Below are 20223 nucleotides of genomic sequence, written 5' to 3' on the forward strand. Positions count from 1 at the left end.
ATACTTGAATTTTGTTATCCTCAAAGAAGAGCAAGACTGTGACAGCAGATAATTAGCCGCATTGGATGGATGGATCTGGCGAACAGTCTGAATCAGGTCAGGCGACGCACGAGTGAACGTGCAGGGGTGAAGTGTGATTAGCCCGGAGTAGGGACTCGATGGATAGTTGTGGACAGGACCCCCACTGGCAATAGGGAGGACATCCTTAGGGAAAAAGTTTCACTTATCTGCCTCTATGGGTGAGCCCTACATATTGCGGGTGGGTGTATAAGGTAGTTGTGTATTGTTAGTGGGCCTCAGGTGACTGTGATTCACTTTGGTTTACCGTTCGTGTCAGGAGTATGATGGGCGAGACTGTGGAAGCCGTGTAAGAGGAAAGACCGCATCGTGAAACACCAATAGATAGATTTATTCACTTTCGCTAAGCTTTCAATCGATTATAGGAGAAATTAACTGGAGAGAAAGACCAATGGCCGTTTATCAAGTGGCAGCAGTATAGCCTCAACGATACCAATTTGCTCCATATGACTAATACCTAAACTCTACTGGCGAGTACGTTTCTCAGGTGAAGTAAAAGGAAATTGGTTCCTGGATGGGAGTAATATTAGTCAACGCCTAAGCCACTTTAAAAAAAAAATGCTTGCAAAGTCCAGTACTCATTTTGGCGATAAAGAAATCGAGCTGTGAAAAAGAATGCCGTCTATGACAGCGCAAAACAATTCGATGGAGTAACATAGATTGTTATACGGAAAATAAAACCTTCGTTGCGAAGAGTAGTGGTTCCAATCGTGTTAATGTATTTACTATAGTTTCGCCTCCTAGGAACATTTGTGTCTCGCTGATGTGCCCCTCTATCAGGAGCGGCACTACATAAGGTGTCTGGAGGTTAGAAATCGTTACTGAAATGAATTACGCTCAAGATTGTGAACAAGAGACAAACACAGAAATACAATAGGCAAATATTGTCAAAGGCTTTTGAAAAGATAGTAGACAGCCGAGGTTGGTGCACTCACAGTATCCCTAGCAGCTTTAATGGATGGAATAGGCTAAACATGGACGGATGAAGTAGGCTCGCAGTACCGAGTCAACCTGCAGCCAGAAGTCTCGAAGCTATAACAGTGTTATTGTGCTCTCCTTTGTTAGCCTTATGACTGGCATGAGTCTAGAGGGATCAGCTCCTATGTCATGATAGCTAGCTCGGGAAATGCAAGGATCAGAGGTTGTGAGAGCTAGCAAGTAATTGACTTCGAGCTCCAAACTACATAAGAATGCAGTACCTAGCAACAAAGGGGGAACAGACCAAATCTGAAGAGAAGGAAATGTAAGGTAAGTGAGAATGAGAGAGATTTTTCTACACTCTAGGCTTCTAGGTGGATCGCATCTTGGGGATAGACGGATTAGTGTATAGGTAATTTGGCTCCGTAAAGGTAGTATATACTTGTATTGGCAGATCATTTGTTTATAGGAATATTTAAGATAGTGTCATAGATCTGCAGTTGTCGCTGTATAATTTCCCTGCCCGACTCGTTACCAGAGTTAGCTAGGGACCCTCGTTCAACTTCATAGGCCCAGAAAGATACTTACAAGGCAAGAGTACGAACATGCATGATAGCTTCTTTCCTTTCTTCGTTTCCATCGCGCCACTTGAGTCAATTTTGCATTCTTTGCCACACCATGTATAATAATAACTCTATTCAGTACTATAAGACTTTAATGGCTGAAGAGTATAATCGTAATTACTAGATTGAAAATATGCTCAGTTGTGGACACTCTCTGACCTCAAACTAGGGTAGGCCTCTCGTAAGAACTATCTCTTTGTAGTGGCAGACCTCTTTGGAAAAATGATGCGCTTCGAGTATCTCAATGTCACTAGGCCCATATCTCTAGACCGCGAGTAGGAAAGTACTCTCAACAGCACATCTTTGCGATGAGCTCATTACAAATTTAAGTGGGGCCCGCATAAGTGACATGGATTGGACTCAACCTCAGTGCGAAGGATTGTGTAGATATCAGTGGAGATGGTATATCTGTAGTCTGAGTAAGGACTAAGGTCGAGAGTACTATCTGGGCCCTTCGCTTCATGTTTGTGTTGCTGAGCCAGGTATTCATGTCATTGGAATTACGAAGAAGATGGCTCGACATAGTGTCGGAGTGTCAATACCAGACGAGATATAGAAGTGTAAGAGGTGAGAATTCCAGTTGCGGTTGCATAAGTAGTCCGAGATGCATCAGTTAAATCTATAAGTATTATCATTATAGACTGGTGAGGTGTCAGGAATATTCACCTCGGCCTGTACTAATGCTCTGCGCATAAAGTGGAAAGGCAAAGCTAGAGATGTTATTAGCAAAGTTAAACATACTGGCTCTTACTATTTAATAGTATCTTTTCAGCCCATACCCTTAAATTGATCCCCCATGCGAGAAAGGTCGTGTACAAGGCTAGAGCTGGAAATATCCCTAGGTTGGAGTGTCAACCACAATACTTAGCACCAGGTTCTGCCCTTTGTGATCGTCAAGAGCTAGTATATGGATAGTCAATTATGGTGAAGTAAACTTTAGCTCAAGAGAACATTGTGTCGGTTGGTGATAGGAGCAACTGGTTATTTACATTCATATGCTGCCCATGAGCTGGCATGTGTAATACTTATAGTCCCAACGTCTTCCTGATACTGCCGCGATATCTCCACCATCGATAGCGCCGGTTAATAACGTGTGCAATAACCTCTTGGTATGGTTGCAGGATGCATATAATGTCATACAATCGCACAAGTTCTAAAGGCCCATTTTATAACTCCTCACAATTCACCTCAAGAGGGCGGTATATATCTCAAGAAGTAATATCTGTACTCTGCAGTTTTTCTCTGCTGCCAGTTGTGCACTCAGCTCCTCGCCTAACAGAGAATCCTCGTATCTCTAAATCAAAGTGTGGCTCTTGCTCAACCTCAATTGCAGATCTCCCCAAAAACCTTCCACTATGGGGGCCCCCAACACTCAGGATGGTCTTCTGAGTCTTTACTCAAAGGGGAAAATAAACCATTCTCCCCACCTCTCATCCACTCCACCGGAATTGTCCTCTCTGGGCTGGCTACCCTGAGAGTTACTGAATGCAACCTCTTTACATCACAATATCAAGAAGCATGTCTCTCTCTTCCACAAAGAGGGACAACCCCACTAAGACAGGACAATCTGAAAAGATTTTATCTTCTCCTCTCTTCCCCGATTAGCTTTCTATCTCCGCCCTGGACACCTAGGGATGCATATAAATACGAGCTAGTAGGTCTTTTCCCCTCCCCCCTGCTCTTTCCTTTTTCTCCCACCAATTTCCTGGTTATGGTCAATTCAGAAAACCAAAACCTCAACAGGTCCTTAAAAGCAAAACTTTTAATTAAAAAAAAGACAAGAAAGAAATTAGTAAAATAACAGCTCTCTTGTAATCTTTAGATTTGGTTATTGATAAGTGTTTTTTTTCAATTTTAGAAAATTGAAAAACAAACAAGTAGGAAAGGGATAAACGCCCTTACTCCAAAACATGATATTTAAACTACTCGTCCTAGATACTGAGGTCATAAGAAATTCCCCAACACATATAAAGACTTGGGTCCGCACCGAGCCAGAATTCACTACAGTAATGAGAATTAACTCATAGCAAATACAATTTTTAACTAAGACATATACTTTTGCTAACTTTGTTTTTTACTTTACAATCTGCTTGGAAACAGAGAGTCCATTCACAGTATGGAATCAGACTGGAAATAGACGCTTCTCAGTGACGCTGAGCGAGATGCACACAGAACAGATAAAGACCCAAGACCAAATAAACCCCTCCAAATTCGACAATATGGTGAAGAATAAAGATGCGACAAAGTCCATAGATCCATGCCGTACCATCAAAATTGTTCTGGGAGAAGCATTTCAGATCCTGGATCTGACTCTGAGACACTCTGCACTGTAGTGTCCTGCCCCTGCTCTTTGGGGTAAGATAGTGAACACACATACCTCCTGGTGGATGACAGAGGTCCACTGACAGCTAATGTAAACATGTGTAGTTGGAGTTGTCCTGTGTGGCATGCCCTTTCGAGACTCCCGCAGAAAACCGTAAGGTTACTTTTCACAGCGACAATGGGAACAGGCCCTACCACCACGTCCCCTTAACCCTGCCTAAGAAGACCCTGATCCCCGAGCTGATTTCCAAGTCTCCAATGGCAGCATTTTCAAAATACCTCTGGACACGTTCGTGGAGCCAGATGAACAAATGTTCGATAGATCAAGGTACAGTAAAAGTCCATAGCTGACAGTGTCCATTATCATCGACCCCCTATATATCTGCAGGGCCTGATAGCACCAACAGGCGCATATTTGAAAAGCTATCCCCCACAACCTTCGTCGTGTCTCTATATCTCTCGCACTATTCCAATACACTTCAAAACGTCCTGCTACCTGTCTGGGTGCCACATTTAAAATAAAGCATAAACCTCAACGTCATGCCAAGTTTTGTTGGCCTTTGGCTGATGTAGATAGCCAAGAGAATCACATCCCAGAAGGAAACAGGTCAACAGAGACGCCCACTCCGTGTCCATGCTGGGATGAGCTCCCCACTCTTGGCGGGTGCAGGTTCCAACACCGTGGCAAGACTGAGTGAACTGAGTAGAGCACCTTCGCTGTGACCTCTGCACAAAACAAAAGATAATTCAGATAGAACCTCTTCGTTGTAAGTAATTAAAGTAACGTTGTCATTTAGCAGGCAAATATATAAGCCCACCTACCCACCTCCAAAATCTTGACACACCATGTGCCATATATGTCCTGTGATCATCTCCGAGTCTGAGTACCCCCTGGTTACCCCTGCCTAGGGCTTTGCTTACTTTTCCGTTCTCAAAGGCCGAGATCCCAGTGATACTTAATCGGATGATAACCTTGAAAAGGGACAGTGTAGGTATGGGGAAAAAAGAGCGAATCGTCTTTCTTTTAAGGCAAAAGATCCTAGAAAGAATATATAGCCTGAGAATATCAGAAGAGCCTACAGGATTATGAGGACCAGTCCCAAATTGAATGGGAAATTCGAGGCCTGCTAAATCGCACAATGAAGGCTGCAATAGACTCATAGACTCATAGACTTAGGTCCGAAGGGACAATATGACATCTAGCCCCTATGCAGATGGTAAGGTCGGGTCTTTTTCTTACCAGCTCAGTACATGTTCGCGTGGAAAGATGCATAAACTGTGAAAGACAAGGGCAACACCATCCTTCGCACCAAGGGTAACCTACTAAGATACATTTTCAAGAAGGTGCTTAAATGACTTAATGCTTTTGAAATTTAACTCACTGACTTCAATTATGGTGCTCTGGATTCACACCACGTGTAGAGAGAGCAGAATCGTGCCCACTCATGTTATAAAAACCCATTTGCAAAATCTGATTGAGATGCCTCCATTTCAGGCAACAATCTACACTGCTCATAACCCCATTTTCAGCCCTCTTCTGAGTTGTGATCCATGTTGATTCCAGAGTAAACCCCACTGGACTGGGAAAAGTTTCAAAAACGTACCTGTGTTGATACGTGAGAGCGTTGTCTACATTTGAGATCTACGTACAGCGAGCTGTGCGTTGTAGATTCAAACACGCAGGCTGTGCAAGGACACTAACAGGCCCAATGACAAGCCGTTTAGAAAACCAGTCCCATTTTCCAGAAGTGACTGAGCACTTGCGTCTAATTCGCACGCAAGTCAAATCTTTGGCGTGCGCTAGCACAACATAACCGATGACCTAGGGGTTATGCAGAACAGAACTGTGCCTAGATCAAGGAAGTACCAGACGCACAGCTATAGAAACATTGCTACTGGCCATTCACTGAAAAGGAGGCCCTTTCAGCCTAGCTGCCTGGGAGGAGGAAGGTTAAAAACCATGGGTTTTTCATATAAGGGATCAGAGACGGAGCTCGCTGGCTCTTCTTGCTGGCCCTGAACAAAGTTAACATGCGCAGGCTCACTGTCTAGCGAGCTAGCTCAGGGATCATGACGTTCAGTCAGAACTTTTTTAAGTCAGAGAGGCACCACATTAGCTCATCCTACTCAATATGTCCCTGTCCTCTATGATAACACAGGCACCAAAGAAATTTCCTCTGTCTGTATTCGACTCATCATAACTTGTTCTCATGCGGTGCCTACATTTGCAATCTACTTCCAGAAAGGCTTCACTCTATTATAATTCTTAAGAATCATATATCTGGTGCCTAGGCTAGTAAGCTGGTGCAAAAAATGGTAAGGTAATAGTGCTATGAAGAGACTTCCTTATTGTTACATTCAGATCTATTTGATGTTAGAATCCACCTAGTAAGATGGCCGTGGCCATGCAGGACTTTTCCTGCACCCGCACATTTGCTTCCCTCCAAATCATGCGCACATAGTTAATTGCAGCAAATGGTGGCTGGAGGCAAGTCTGCTAAACCTTACAAATGATAATAGGGTCACTATGGTCATTGCTCTCCACATTAAACTCTTAAACCATCGAAGCTAGTGAATGATGATCTGTGGATTCACTTTCTCCTTTCTCTTATGTGTCCAGAGTAGGTATCTGACAGGAAGAGGTGGAGGTCAAGAGCCCAGTGAAGTATGTCTGAGGGGCTCCCATGGGCTGAGGTGAACTTTCCTAAAGGATATCTCCTTCAAATGGATGTCTGGCCCTCTACAAGTAAATCCCTCCCCTACCTACAATTCTAACACTAGATGGGGTCCCTTCACTGAGGCTTTGACCTAACCCTATTTGTATAAAACACAGGGGCTCAGGGCCCAGGCATCGGAGTGTTGTCTAGTGGATGGAATACTGCTCAGTGAAGCATGGTTCTATTACCGCTTACTCGACACTGACTTGCTGGCATGAATTGGGCAGGGTCCATGTCATTTCTTGTCCTCTTGTCTGTTTAGAGAAGTGCGACAGTTACTTTTTTGGGCATAGATGGGAGCTCTCATTTACTATTCTGTTACAATGTCTAGCATCTATTAGGCAGGCCCTGATCTGAGTTGGGACTATTTTATGTACCAACATAATAAATATAATATACAATAATTAATCCTAGACAAAATCAATCCCTGAGGGACTATATCGCAAGCGTTGCTAAAGAGATCGCCTCATTATGGAACAACTGCTCTGATGACATGGCACACAATTCCCCTGTGCATAACTTGCATCCCATTTACTCCTCATTAACCCTGGCTCCTTCCTGTGTTTTATACAGCTCCAAAATAGTTGCAGATTTTGGGTTTTTGATACGTACTAAGATCCCCTCTACAAGACATTGTCCGACTATAAATTCATCCCCTCGTGTTAATCCACTGAAGTCAATGGAGTTATCAGTGATTAATTTGTCCCAGTACGAGGGGCCAAAGCTCTGCTACTATTAAACAGGTCCCTGGTGCAATTCCCTTGAGATGTCGAACTCAGCAATTCCGTTACCCAACACAGTGCGAATCTGGCACTGGAACTAGGCAGCATTCAGTTGGGACTGAAAATCAGATCACTGCTCCGAGAATAGAATTGTCCACACACTTATCGATTAAACCAATGTTGCAACTTGAACTTACTGTGTTGGTGTTGTCCTTTAATTTGAGCAGTCAGTTAATGGTACTTCTCTCCTCTACCGGCTGATGACCTCAGATCACTGCTCTCCTTCACATTTTTGCTATGGATTAATTGCTTTTCTATCAGCCACTTGTCAATTAAACCAGCTATAGCTAGTTAATGTTTCTTTAACCTGTAAAGGTTAACAAAAAGGAACGCACAAACACCTGATCACAAAGGGATCAAATCAGAGAAACCGGATTTTTCAATAGACTAAAGGGAGGAGAATTTGTGAGGGGTTTTTCGGTCTTGGTCTTTATCTGTTTCTGTGCTCATCTCTAGTCAGCTATGAGAAGCGCATTTCCAGTCCTGATCCATATGGATGACTTCTGTTTCCAAGTCAGTATATGTAAGTAAACAAAGTTAGCAAAATATAATTCGAGTAAATTGTATTTGACTTTAGGTTTTCTCATTACTGTAGTGATTCTGAGGCTGGTGCGACAGTCTTTACTATGTGTATTGAGTGGAATCTATATGTATCTAGATCATAGTTAAATTTATCTGTTTGGAGTAAGGCGTGTATCCCTTTCCTACTTGTTTGTGTTCAATTTTCATAAAATTGAAAACCAAACACTTTAATAACCCTAATCTACATCAGATTACAGAGAGCTGTTATTTCTAATTCTTTCTTTCTTTTTTTTAATTAAAAGTTTTGCTTTTAGACCTGTTGAGTTTTGGTTTTCTAATTGACCCATAACCAGGAAATTGGTGGGAGAAAAGGAAAGAGCAGGGGGGATGGGAGGCAAAGACCTACTGCTCGTTTTATACTCTCTAGGTGTCCAGGGCGGGAAGAAGCTAACGGGGGAAGAGAAGATAAAATCTTTTCAGATTTCCTTGTCTTTTGGGGTGTCCCTCTTTGTGGAAGAGAGGAGATCAGCTGTCTTGATACTTGTGAATGTAAAGAGGTTGCATCAGTAACTCTCAGGGTAGCCAGCAGAGGAAATTCCGAGTGGAGAGAGTGGGGTGAATGTTTATTTCCCTTGTAGAAGACCAGAGCCTCTGAGTCCGTGGGTCCCCAGGGAAGGGTTTTGGGTGAGAACCAGAGTGAGCAAAGACACTGGAAATTCTTGGCTGGTGGCAGCGAAATCAGATCTAAGCTGGTAATTAAGCTTAGAGGGGTTCATGCTAGCTTCTCAGGTTATGAACGCTAAGGTTCAGATCGGAGTAGGAAAGCTATGATACCAGCTTCTGTAGCAATGGAAACATTCTAGTTCCTTCTTGCATAGTTCCACATTTCCCTATCAAAGCAGTCTCTCTGCACTAAGTTCTCGCTTGCTCCAAGGGTATCTCACCAGGTTACTTGTTCTGCCTTGTACTCTCAATGATCTACCTTTTCTCTTGGTTCCCTGACTTCTACCTTCACATCTATCTGCCACTCAGACAAAGATGATCCATTGCATTGTAGTTTGGAAACCTTTAATAACTCCTCTGTGGCCATCTTCTCTGCTAGTCTTGATCAAAGAAGTTTGTGGCTTCATTTCAACTTCCTTCAGTTAAATGTCTTTAAGAGAGTGTATAGGGCAAAAAGACTCTGATCAAGAACAATTGTCTCCTTCCTTACCACTGACTTTTCTTCTGCTTTCTGTAGTTGAGAGTCATCCTTGGCTCTCAACTTTCCTTCCCCTTTCATATCTACTTCACCTGCAAATCTGCCCATAGTAATGCAGCAAATTGGTAGCTTGAGGCAACGTGCTGCTAACTTGATAAAGGGCCTTTGGTCTTTCTCTCCAGTTAAACTCTTATCGTGAAAGCTAGTGAAGTGAAACTCTGTGGGTTCACTTGCTCTTTCCTCTTACATGTCCAGGTCATCTTGAGAGGAGGTGATCAGAGCCCAAAAGAACATGTCCATAGGGGGCTCCCATGGGCTGAGTGAAACTTTCCTAAGGATGTCTCCTTCCAGTGGTGTCCTGTCCCCTTCCAGTGAGTCCCTCCCCTAGCTACATTCACTCCTGATGCTGTGCTGCCAGCCTGTAGAGCTCAGACCCATGGTCGTAATACTTAGCTGCCGGCTACAATTCAAGTTCACTGCACTAGTTGCCTGGATGGGTCTACTCTAGCAAAGGAGGGTGAAATCTTTTAAAGTCCATCCAAAAGGTGGAAAAGACATTGTCTAAAAAGATATACAGCTTGCCGGACTTTCAGCAAATGACAGCCACATGTGGAAACTGTAGGGAAGTGTGAATGGGCTCTGTAAAGCCATTGAACCACAGCGGACAAATTAATACTGCTACTGAGTATTGTTACTACAATCATAGGTGATCACACTGGATTAATATTGGAGAGGACAATAAGAATTTGGAAAAGACTAAATTTAACAAAACTAAGAATTTGATAAAAAGCGAAAAAGAGACCTGTGGCACTTTATAGACCAACAGACGTATTGGAGCATAAGCTTTTGTGGGTGAATACCCACAGAAATGAGAATTTGATGGTTCCCTGAACATAAGGGGCCAGATACTTCTAGACTGGGTTCTGGATTTGTCTTCCAGAAATTTTCCTCCTTTAACACAAGCCATTTTTGGGGGGTGAGGGAAGGGATATTTTCCCTTGGGGGCAGCCAGCCGGTGCTCAGGGGCTGGGAGCGGCCACCTGGCACATCAGGCCTGGGGGCACTGCGGCCTCCTCCAACAGCTGGGTCAGTGGCCGCCCATGATTTTGAAATGTTCTTCACAGGGAAAGCTCCTCATACGGAGCCCCTACTTTCTTCCTGTGCACTTCCCATGCCCTCACTTAGCCTTTTAATCCCAACAAGAGTTTCTTTCTCTTGCTATTTGCGGTGCTCCTGTGATCCTGACCCAGTCAAGCTGTCACTTCTCACCAACGGGTCATCACCTACCATCATGACCGCAGAATCTACAATGCGTTGGCTGAGATCTGGCTGTTGATTGCTGCCAATGAATGAGAAGCACAAAGGGTGCCTTGAGCAAGGCTGTCTTGCTAGGGATGAGTTGATGAGGAGAAAAAGGGCCTTCAGCAGTAAACCAGGGTATGTGGCACTTAAAAGTGAGAGCAGGGGGCTTTAACCAGCTGGTGGGAAAACCTCAGAGTTGGTTAAACATCCAAAACAAGCTTGGGGGGAGGGGGGGACACACTTCTGCTAAGTCCTCATTTGAGCCAGGATGCGAATGTAGCCAGATCAGCCTATGCTTGTGGCATTTGTTTATAGTCCTGGGGAAAACCAGTTTGGGCGGGAAGGAAAACATGCATAGCAAAGCCCTCGGAAAGCAAAGGTTTGAGTTCAATTGGTTTTTACAGCGCTTCAGTTTGGCTTTTGTTTTATCCAAAGCGGCTTGCAAATTCCCTATAAGAAGGATGGCCATGTGGTAGGCTAGCCTTGAAGGAGTGCTCTAAAACCAGAGACATAACACAGTGTACGGCTAACTTGCTTCTCCATTCTGCTCCAGAAGTGGCCTCTTTTCAGTGGTGGGTGTGGAGTGAGGAGGATGCCTCCTGTATGCATAATTGATAGAGCACACTGGAATTGTTCAGCCTGAAGAGGGCTGTTGTAGTAGGATGAGATGCCCAATTCCAGCTGTTCTCAGTGTGTATATTAGTGAAGGAAGCCAGAAATGCTTCTTATTTCTACTGCTTACCCTCTACCTGGTTATGGTACCATCAAGTGCCAACTGAAAGGTCCCATTCCCTCTCCCCTCCACCCCGGGCAAATGGGTTTTAGACATGCACATGGAAGGAAAGGAATGCAGGAACAAGTTCAAAAAGCTACATCCATCATCCTGGCTGCTATTAGGGATCAGCCCCTCAGTCTGCGGCCCAAGGAGCAGCTGTCGGCTTTTTGCTGGTGAAGATTAACACCCTACTTTATTGAGATTTCACCCTGGGAGGAGTTTTCGGTCACTGCAGTACAGAGTGACATGTGTTCCCTCAGTCACCAAAGGGATGATCTTACTGGGAAAGATCAAATGCACCAGCTAGATGGAGCTAAAGGCCAGGAAGCACTGTCCTGGCAAGGGGTCCAGGAGATATAGAGCAGGTAGAGGCAGCAGGTATCTGTCCTGAAAACTCACCAGCTTCAAGTCTTGGTGGCTCTCATCACTGGGCTCAGAAGTAGATTTTAATCCATAAAGGAGAAAATCCAGCATTTCTCTCCATGGTTGCAGAAGGTCCCTATACAGAGGAACCGCTGCTGTTCTGCTGCTTGAGGAGCCAGGGAGGGCTAGCAGGAGCCACATGGGAAGTGTAAAGCTGACCTCTGCAGGGCACAGGAGTGCCAGGTGTGAATTTGCATCCTAAGGAGGAAGGATTCCTCTCCTAAGTACCTAAACCAGCTCCTCAGGTCAGGCAGAAGGGACTGGATTGGCCCTTGAACATAGGTAATGGTTGAGTTCTCCGTCCCAGTAGGATCCAGCAAACACTGGCGCTGTTTAAGGATCAGATCTAAAAAAGAAGGAAGCATTTTAAAAAATCACCTCTTAATAGCTAATAGTCTGTAGCAGCAGCTCTAGCAGAGACATGATTGTGCTATCACTGTGCTTGCTAAGTCTCAGAAATGAGACATTAAACATTATGATTATTAGGGGTGAACTGAGCCTACTGAGCTTTTCTCTTCTCCTTCCAATCAAAGCTAAGGCTCAGGGCCTGATCCTGCCCTGCATATCTCTGCAAAGTGAAGTAAAGTGCTGCCAGGCTGACATTCAACATCCTCTTTGCACAGAGGTGACAGCGACCACATGATGTGCCCATCTATGGAGATGCATGCAGGCCTCCAGTGACCTCTCTTCAGCCTGACCCAGGAGAGAATAATGCTCACGAATGCATGAGGAAAGGTTAGTGAAACACAACTACAGCCTGTCGCGGGGTACATGAGGCACACTCACCACTTGCAGCAACTCCTGCTAGCCATCTGGGGAATTAGTTCTGCTTGACTGGGTGTCTTTCCCCATCTTGTCTTGCTCTGCTGTCCTGCTCGGTCCTGGAGCTGCAGTTTTCTCTTCATGGCTTGATCACTAAGTCCTCTCCTTCTGGGGAATCTACTGTCTTTCCAGACCTGCTGTCAACTCCAGTGCCTTTGCTACTCCCCAGTGGTTGGTAGGGGAACCCAGGCCCGTCCTCTATACTGGGTTCCAGCCCAGGGACCCTATAACAAGCAGCCTCAGTCCTACCCCTTGTTGCTGGCTCCCTGAGCTTCTTCCTACATCGCTGGTGGCTCCCAGCCTCTCTGGGTTTGCCAACCTCCAACTCCCTTCACTAGGGTGACCAGACAGCAAGTGTGAAAAATCAGGACAGGGGGTGGGAGATAATAGGAGCCTATGTAACAAAAAGCCCCAGATATCAGCTTGAGGCCCTATAAAATCGGGACATCTGGTCACCCAGCCAGGGAGCCACTGCAGCCTACTTCCCTGCAGTTTTTCCCAGCAACAGCCCCTGCCTGTTCTTGCACAGGTGAGGCTGTTTCCAATCAGTGGCTTCCTAGTAGCCTCAGGATCCCCTGCTTGCAGCCTAATTAGCTGATTGGGCCCACCTGGCCTAACTCAGCTGTGACAGGGCTAGTGTGAGGAACACACCCCATCACGCTGCCCTGGAATTTATTGGCCTGAAGTAAAATCCTGGCCCCACTGAAGTCAGTGGGAGCTTTATCGTTGACTTCAATGGGACCAGAATTTCACTCTGCCTCCAACGTACAATTAACTAGAGGCATTAGCGTTATTTTTCCCCCTTTTTCTTCTGACGGAGCAGGTGTTAGCCACTGTTGGGTTGGAATGAGAGACAAGAGGAAACAGTTCTCTCATGCTGTATATGGCAGGTCCACAGGAAAAGATGTGATAGTCTCAAAGGCTCAAATAAAGGAATTGGTCCCACATACTCTGAACTGGCCAGATAAGAAGACGTCACACACCCAGCACTGGTCAATTCACTCTCTGACCTGTCACACTCCTTCTCAGACATACAAGGGAGTCTGAAAGGTCAGGAAAAAACCAAGTTAAGCTATTGGAAATTTTTTGAATGTTAAATATTTTTCAATATTTTAATGACAGTTTTATTGAGATTTTCCTCCCCAAATTAATGTCAATTTTTTTATTTACCAGAAACTAGGTTTTCAGTAAACAAAAAAATTCAGGATTTTTATCCCCAAAGCAAAGGGTCCATTTCAGTGTATGTTTAGAATCTGCTATAAGGTTAATAAATTACTTGGGGTCAAATTCTACTCTTAGATCCTTACAATTCAGTTGCCTTTGTTGGGGTTGCGTGAGTCTAATTGAGAGTACAGCTGGTTTTATCACGTGTACCTAGCATCTTGCAACCCAAGGATGCCAAGTCACTTTACAGCTGTGGCTCTATCTTATAGCATATAACCTGTAAACAGAGTGCTGTGTCTTTGCAGGAACAGTGGTCTGCCCACTTGCTAAATGTTTCAAGACCGGGGTACAAAACTGCTTGCTCATCCACCAGTGAAATGCAGCCAACCAGGGGCCAGATAATGGCTACTCAAGGCCAACCTTACAACAAGGTTTTTAAGAGGCAATTAAGAATAACTCACTGAAATGCAGGCTCCGGGCAGTAGGAGAGAAGAGCAGAATAAAGCTGAGTGATGAGCCCCGTAACTTGGCTGGGGTGAGAGCTGTGCATCTCTTTTCGGGCACTTCCCTGCCTTCTCAGCCTGGCTGCTCCCCTTTCTCCAGCTGCCGTCTCCTCAGCTTTTGGGGACTGGGATGCTCTCTGTCAGGACCCTTTACAGAGTCTTGCACACTGAATCTTGTCCCATGCTCTTCATGGCTTGCTCCCCGTGGCCTGCCTCCCCTCGCTTGCCTGGCTTGGGGCACCTCCATCCCTTGCTCTGTGTTTCCATTTCCACCTTCTACACTTTCAAAGCAGCTGACAGCAGCATGTCTGCCCTTCTATTAAACAATTTAAGGGGTGGGAGACTATCATGTGATAAGACATTAGCCCTCTTGTTAATCGGCAGCCCCCCGCCTTCTCCTCCATCATCTTCCAGCGGGTTCCTAACAGCTGCTTCCTAACTCTCCCGAGCCCCAGGAATTGTTTTTGAAACAATATGTCAAAACACCATTAGCATGTAGGCTTCCTCTTCNCCCCCACCACTCCCGTGCCGCCCCCGCCTCCCAGCTCTCCTGGCCAGGACAGGCTGGCGCTGAGTCACTTTGAAGCCTCCATTTGCGTTGGGCTCAGACAGCTGGGCCTGGCTTGAATCCCCTTGGCCCTTCGGGCTAAGCCAGCATTTTAAAATAGTTCCCCTTTGCAGTGGTGACAACTGCGCAATTCTTTTAGACACTGTTTACGGACCTGCTGGGTAACCCAACCTCTCGGACAATGCAATGGCATGGCAGGCAGGGTCAGTAGTGAGGACAGGTTAATGTTTCTCAGCCTAATCAGCAAGCCCCTTATTTCTTAGTGGGGCAGCGATGGATGCTGTGGAAATAGAGTCAGTTGTAGCCCTTAAGAAGCCACTCAATCTGAAGAATATAAAGGCACAGTGCTCTGTTTGCTCACCACCTTCTTTTAAAAGGCCTAGTGCTCCCTAGCCTGACACACAGCATCTCTCTTTATGCAACTTAAAAAACACGTATTTCACTGTGTACTTTAAATTCCACCAATGTGCAAAGCTCAGGCAGTGCCCAGAGACATGTGTGCTGACTGGAAAATAAACAAATAATATAAATTTTGGGCCCAGTCGAGTAGGCAAAACTCCCATTGACTTGGTGGTGGATTGGATCTGGGTTTTGTTAAATTGCTGCATCCTGGCTTTTGGAGCCTGTGCAGAGGCTGAAGCTGAAAAGTTTTCATCTGAATCATAATTTCCATCAGAGGACAGCCTGGTTGAGTCCTTTACAGAGCCCATGCTGTTAATCTGGCCGTACCATAAATTTATCCAAAGGAAAGTTTGGATCTGATGTTCTGGTTCTGACTTACCAGTATCAGGCACCTGAATATCCCAGCATTCAAGGAAATGCACATGATGTATTTATACCATGGACATTTTCATTCTTACACATATAGAAGAATTAGAACTTCATGTAGAAGCCTTTGTTTAAAAAAATAGCATTGTATGTGAGAAATAGGGAGAAGGAAGCATACATAATAAACCATATAGCTGTAGGCAGTGATCTGGTGTTTGTTTAAGAAGAGGGACACCCTAACGGTATCACAGAAGCAGGTGGTCAGGGATGTAGCTCACTACTAGAAGCCAACAGCCTAAATTGGATAGAACTCTGCTACATCCTACTTTGTGGATAGATGTCATTGTTCATCTAGCCAGTCCCTGACTGGATATAGATATGCTGATGTCCAGCAAACGGCAACCCCTCTCTCTGTGCCACCAGTAATGCAGCATATGTGATCCTACATTACAGCAGGTTAAAAGCTGTTAACATTTCCAAAGGCCCTGCTGCTGCAAGCACTAATGTGGTGTGTGGTACAAGGTGTAACTGTGTTGCCTTCAACACAAGTGTGAGCGGAATCGATGTGTAGGCACGGTGAAGGTTAAGTGGTATCTGAATGCCCTTGGCACTGAGGAATCATAAGTCTTAAGCAGATCTGGTTAGAACATTTTCAGCCAAATTACTTGATGTTGAAGCTGGCATATTTTGAGGAGATATATCAGCTTTGATGAACTTTTCACCAGGAAGGTTTCTGGCGGAGAGACATTCTCTCACACTCTATAGGCCACTGGACAGGGATGTGGGGAATCCAGCTGCAAGTCTCTGCCCTGCTGGGTTCAGTGATCTGGGATGTAAAATACTGCTCTGAAGCAGGCAGAGCGCAGATTTGCAGCTGTGTCCCCCACATCCCATGCCAGTGGTAGGAAAAATGATCTGAATGGGGCTTTTCATAGGAATAACGGGCCAGATTCTGACCTCAGACCAGTGGTAAACCCAGAGTAGCTAAGATCAGGCTCTAGCCCCAATATCTGTCTATTCCCCAGCCCCAGTATTCACATCACCAGCACCAGCCCATTGTGATGTTGGTAGCCTGCTTTGATGTCACAGACGGTTAGGGAATTTTTGTAACCCCACAGCACCATCTAGTGTTCGTAACTTGGCACTAACATAGCTAAATTCACTTTCGGTCCCACCAATCCACACATGCTCTCCTCCAAACACAGACTGCAAATACACCCTCAGCTCAAATCGGTGTGTTAAAGTGCTCTGAAGAGCTGAACGCTGACTAGACGGCTGGCTTTGGGAGCAGCAGCCCAAGGCAGATGAAGTAAGCTGCTTTTTCTTACCCCTTCTAGGAGGGTGGTGAAGCACTGGAATGGGTTACCTAGGGAGGTAGTGGAATCGCCTTCCTTAGAGGTTTTTAAGGCCAGGCTTGACAAAGCCCTGGCTGGGATGATTTAGTTGGGGATTGGTCCTGCTTTGAGCAGGGGGTTGGACTACATGACCTCCTGAGGTCCCTTCCAACACTGATATTCTAGGATTCTATGATTTTATAGGGATCTCCTGTGCTCCATCCTTAGAATAGCATGTTCATTTAGTTGCTCCACATGATAAGAAGGGGAAGGAGTTCAGATTAGATTCCACCAAGAGGGAATGAAGATACCAACTTGCAGTAGGAAGCTAGGAAGTCAGGGAAAGCATCTGAAAGCAAGAGAGAGAGAAAAAAAAATTCACATCCACTTCACCCCCAAAGTAACTAAAGACTTCAGGAGAGAGGCACATGAAAAAGTCACAACTTTCCCTTCTTACAGCCACTTTCATTCCAGGAAGGGTTAGGAACTAAATTTGTAATACAGGTTGTTTATGAAGGGCCACATCCTTTGGGATTAACAAACATCTAGACAAATTTTGCCTTCTTTGTAAGCCAAGGTCCTGGCAAACCACAAGAACCAGAACGCGTAATGGGATTATGAAATGGACATTCCTCTTCCTTGACACAGAGCTGTGGCCTGGCTCCACTCATTGCTTTGCCGAGAACCAGGACCAGCTCTAGGCACCAGCAAACCAATCAGGTGCTTGGGGTGGCACAATTCCCGGGGCAACATTCTGGGTGGTTTTCTTTTTCTTTGGAAGTTGCGCTTTTTTTGTTGTTGCTTGGGGCAGCAAAAACCTAGAGCCGGCCCTGCCGAGAACCACTGCTGAGAGTGTACGGGTGGGAATGCCTGCCTGTAGGAAAGGGCAGGGAGGTCAAAAACCACAACTCAGTGGGGTTTGTCCTTCCTAGCTTTCAAACCCAAGCTCATTTATACAGCAAAAGGATTGGAGCTTTTCCATTTGGTAACCACTAATAAATAAGTAAATACAATTAAAACAAAGCACTTTGCCCTACAGTAGAACCTTCTAGCTGGAAGTATTTAGCTACCTCTTAGGGGCTGAGAAGTTTGACTGATGTTTAGGGACTGAGGCCTTGGCTACAGTGGCGCTTTACAGCGCTGCAACTTTCTCGCTCAGGGGTGTGAAAAAATCACACCCCAAGCACTGCAAGATACAGCACTGTAAAGCGCCAGTGTAAACAGTGCCACAGCGCTGGGAGCCATGCTCCAGCGCTGCAAGCTAATCCCCATGGGGAGGTGGAGTATGTGCAGCACTGAGAGAGCTCTCTCCCAGTGCTGGCGCCACAGCCACACTCACACTTCAAAGCGCTCCCGTGGCAGTGCTTTGGAGTTTCGAGCATAGCCAAGCCCTGAGTTACTCAGCTGGAAAGTGCAGCAATCTTAGAAAGTAGTATCTCATTAGCATAGTCACACCTATGCAAGTAACATATCACCTACCACTTCTCTGTACCCAGCAAAATTACCTCTTCCAATGAGGCCTCAATCTTACTGGGGACTTAGGTGCGAGGGCAATACAAATACTCACTTATCAGACTCACAGAAGAATCTCATTGCTTAACATGCATATTTATAGCAAGTGACTAGGTAAACTCACAACTCTCATTTGAGCTCTGCAAAGGAAAAAATCACCAGCAAAATAAAAACATTTTAACCCAATTTGCAAAACAGCAAATGACTGAGTGTTTTCATGTTTAAATGTTCACTTGGGCACAAGGCTGTTTTCCTCCCCACTCTCCTCCTTAGCAGAAAGATGACACAAGGCCCAGATCATAAAGAAACACACTCCTCTTTCTTTTGCGAGGGACTAATATAGACCCCAGAAGGGCAAGTATTGAGCCCAGCCCTGGCAGCCAAGAGGGATCCTCAACCCTGCTCCAGCCTTTCTACACAATGTAAAAGGGGCAGGGTGACATAAAGAGACTTTAAAAGCCCTGTATCCAGCCTGGATAGGATTCTCCCAGTCCAGGCACCCTGCAGGACAGCCATAAGGCTGGCTCCCAAGGGCCTCTCACTAGGGCTGCTACAGGGGGTGTACATTGCAAAGATTCCAGGCAGTGCTAAAGCCCATAGGGCAGGCCAAGGAGGCTTGTGTAATTTAAGGCTGAGCTGTCTAAATAGGCTATACAGGTGGCTTAAAGTCATCTTATGCCCACCTGGGCTCGGTGTTCTAGGCGTCACCTCTTAGGGTACGTCTACACTGCCATTTAAAACCCAATTTTGCAGACTCAGGCTCATACAACAGTGCTAGAATCAGCAGTGTAGATGCTGGGGCTTGGGCTGATACATAGGCTCTGAAACTCACTCCCCAGGCTTCAGCGCCCAGTGTCCACATTACTGTTTTTAGTGCCATAGCATGACCCTAAGTCTGTAGACCCAGGCTCTGAGACTTTTTGCTGTGGGTTTTAAATCACAGTTATCGACATACGGTCAGAGGCCCAGCACAGAATCTCACTTCTGGTTTCTATCAGGTCCAAGTAGCATTGCCTTCTCCCAGCAATCAAACATCCTGGGTCAGGCTCCCCACTCTGGATTCATGGGATTGGCTTAAAAATCTAGAGATTTAAAAAGGAATTCACATTTGGAGTGCTCTTTATTTGTCTGCTGTGGTTACAAGGTGTTAGGTTTGCATGTTTTCAAAGCTTTTCTCTGCAACAGCTAGAAGAGAAAAAAAGAAAAGAGAAAGAAAGAAAAAAAAAAGAAGAGAGAAAGAAAGAAAAGAGATTCTACAGTCACCTGACTTCAGGAACTGGGATTTTTTAAAAAGGCACCAAATAATGGAAGAATCAGTCTAAGACAGCCGGAACTGGCACCACCACACGATTCTGAAGAAAATTGTTTTCCTTTCATATTTAGCTTGCGTGATTTTCCCATGAGACAAATACAAAGCTTCAGATGAAGTATCTAGACTGCAAGATCTTTGTGCATGAGACCATCTTTTTGTTCTGTATTTGTACAGCACCTAGCACAATGGGGTCCTGAGCCCTGAGTGGGGATTGTAGGCGCTACCACAATACAAATAATAGCAAAACTGGAAATCTGCAATGAGAATTCTAAGCCTCATATCCCTGATACTTAGTTTAAGTTTCTAACATCAGTAGACAGGAGCCATGAGCAGCTGTGAACAGAGAAATCCAGACACTAGCCACTGAGCAGGTTTAATTTAACTTTCTGTTGGACATAACAGCCCTGGATGAGACAGTGACTTTGATATGCCCTCTCGCTTTGGATTTTTAATTGGACTACCAAAAATATTAATGGACCATCTGGAAACATTATAAACACTTTTACAGATTAATGATACAGAGCAGAGTACGCTTAAAATGAATTCTCCACCCAACTGATCTTCAACAAAACTCGGC

The sequence above is a fragment of the Chelonoidis abingdonii genome, chromosome 18 (genome assembly GCF_003597395.2).
Source record: "Chelonoidis abingdonii isolate Lonesome George chromosome 18, CheloAbing_2.0, whole genome shotgun sequence".
NCBI lineage: Eukaryota > Metazoa > Chordata > Testudines > Testudinidae > Chelonoidis > Chelonoidis abingdonii.